Source organism: Tursiops truncatus, chromosome 5, assembly GCF_011762595.2.
Source record: "Tursiops truncatus isolate mTurTru1 chromosome 5, mTurTru1.mat.Y, whole genome shotgun sequence".
Taxonomy (NCBI): Eukaryota; Metazoa; Chordata; class Mammalia; order Artiodactyla; family Delphinidae; genus Tursiops; species Tursiops truncatus.
This window is the reverse complement of record NC_047038.1, coordinates 31,271,556-31,274,253: the sequence shown is the minus strand read 5'-3', so window position 1 is coordinate 31,274,253 and position 2,698 is coordinate 31,271,556. Positions and strand designations below refer to the sequence as shown.

Sequence of the window (2,698 nt, the reverse complement as noted above, 5' to 3'; positions counted from 1 at the left end):
TCCAGGCAGGTGGGAAATCTGCCTGGAATTTTTACTGTCTTCACATCAAAATTATACATTAATTGAAGAAGATTTGAAATATCTTTAACATTAAGTCAGCAACCACGAATGTAGCCTGTGTCTCCATTTATTCAGTCTTCTTATATTTTTTAATAGAATTTTAATATTTTTCCATAGCAATGTCTTGTACGTTCATTGTAAAGTTGACCCCCAGATACATTACAGCTCTGCTACTATTGTGAATGATACTTTATTTTCTCGTTTGGTATTGCGGGTATAGAACACTATGGATTTTTTTTTTTTTTTTTTTTTTTTTTTTTTTGCGGTTGTTATTCTTTCCAATCAATTTATTTAGATTTTATTGTTTGGTTAGAAAATGGGCCTCTAGCAAAGGTATCCAGGCACAGGTGAAGGCCCACATTGGCCCAAGCAGAGTTCAAAGGTGGGGACAGGGCCTGACTAATTGTTTGAAAAGGAGGCTACCAAGGTGAGGCGCAGGCAGTGCCAAGCCTGCCAATGGTCCTGACAGCTCGGTGATGACACAGTCAAGGCAAATGGCCCGAGGAAAGGCCCTCTGTCAGCAACAGAGACTCTCTGAGGGCCACCCAGGCCAGAAGGTCCAGAGCAGATGGGGTGGACAGGGGACAGGAGGAAGGGAATCAACAGTGTCCCACTGGAAGGCTGGGCCTTCCAAGGACTGACAAGTGCGTGGGGACAGCCTTCCGTGTGGATGGGGTAGAGAGGTGCCAATTTGCCACCCATGGGACCTACTAGAAACTGGGCTTGGGAGCACTGCTGGCCCCTGGGGGATTTTCATCCAAGGAGTTCTCTGGTTTTCACTGCCAGATGTCTGTCCAGCTCTGCAACTGTGTCGTCGGCCATTTGGCTGATCTGTTTCTCTATGAGCCTAATGGTGTCCTCCGAGGCCTTATCCTTCGATTTCTTCAGCTTATTCATTGCGTTGGTACGAACCTTCCGTAAAGAGTCTTTGGCCTTGTTGGTGTTCTGTTTAGCCAGTTTCACCAGCATTTCCCTGTGCTCCCTGGTTACTTTGGGAATGGGTACCCGAATTAGCGTCTCTTCCACTTCTGGGTTCAGATTCATTCCACTTTCTCTTATAGCCTTGATAGCTGCAGCTGTACACTCTGGGAAGCTGGCCATATTCACCAAAATCAGCTGTGGCGACTTCATGGAGATCTGGCCAATCTGGTTTAGAGCAAGTTTCCCATCAGCAGTTACCACAGTGATATGATCAAGGGATCCTGGTGAGGTCCTTATATTGACAGTCTTATTGAAATTATCCTTGAGCGCTTCTATCACCGACTTCATTTCTTCATCCACCTACTCCAAGCTGATTATATCCTCAACCAAGGCAGTGTTAAGATTCATTCTGGTTTGGGACTGTCCTTTCCCTTTGGCTTTGGCTTTCTTGGTAGCGAAATGACGGATTGGTACAGCTGGATAGGCCAGGTATTGCCTGTGGTCATTCTGTCTTCCACTCACTGTCTTCAGCGTAACTTCTGAAACAGGTCTGGTCAAGGCTGCAAGGAAGTTGCAAAAGGCAGGGTGGACCAAGCGGGAGCACCTTAAACCCAAGGCCATGACTGAAGACAATTCTTGTGAACACCCACTTTGGATGCGGTCTTGAACTGGAATCTCAGTTTGCCCATTTACTAGCTGTGTGACCTTAGGGAGATCATCAGCCTCTCTGAGCTACAGTTTCCACTGCATCTTTCTCATGGTGATATTAATGAGCCAGCTACCGCCCAGTCTACTAGGAAGACTCGCACGACCGCAGCGACGGCCTATGGATTTTTTTAAGTCGATCTTGTGTTAAGGCAAGTTTGCTAAACTCCCACTAATTTTAATAGTTTGTTAGTGCCGTTGGATTTTCTACATAGATGATTATGTTGTCAGCAATGAATGATGATTTTTTTTGATTAATTTTTATTGGAGTATAGTTGCTTTAAGGAATGATGATTTAATATATTTTATTCTAACGCTTGCATATCAGTTATCAATTGCTTCAAACAAATTATCTCAAAACTTAGCAGTTAAGGACAACAGACATTTACTATCATACAGTCTCTGAGGTCAGTAATCCAGGAATATGACCTGGTATCAGAAATCACACAGCATTACCTCATCTTATTCTGTTTGTTAGAAGCAATTCCCTAAGTCCAGCCCAAGCTCAAGGGGAGAGAAATTAGGCTCCACTTGTAGAAGATACTGTTAGAATTTATAGACATATTTAAACCACCACATCTTACAATGTTTTTTTCTTCTTGTCTTCTATTTTAATTTTTATTGATGAGGACATCTAGTAACAGGTTAAATAGTGGCAGAGATCATGATAACTTTGTTTTGTTCAAGACCTTAAACGAACTGAAAGGTTTCTCCATCAACTATCACATTGACCTTAATCTTTTGGTATAAGGTCTATCAGGTTCAAGGAGTTCCCTTCTATTCCTGGCTACTGAGACTATTGTTATCTTATCATAACTAAGTGTTAAAGTTCATGAAATACCTTTTGCATTCACAGATTTTCTTTTCCTAGCTTTTCCTCTGTTTTCTCTTTTAAGATAGGTTTTCTGATATTACACCATTGTTGCATTCCTGGAATAAACTGCACTGGGTTTGTTTTTTAACACATGATTAGATTCACTTAGATAGTAATTTATATAGGATTTTCCCATCT

General features: G+C 42.0%; 1 pseudogene; it reads right to left on the bottom strand.

The window, feature by feature from the left end:
* Window positions 1–309: 309 nt before the first annotated feature.
* LOC117312467 (ribosome-recycling factor, mitochondrial pseudogene) lies at window positions 310–1,779 on the bottom strand (annotated as a pseudogene).
* Window positions 1,780–2,698: the final 919 nt, after the last annotated feature.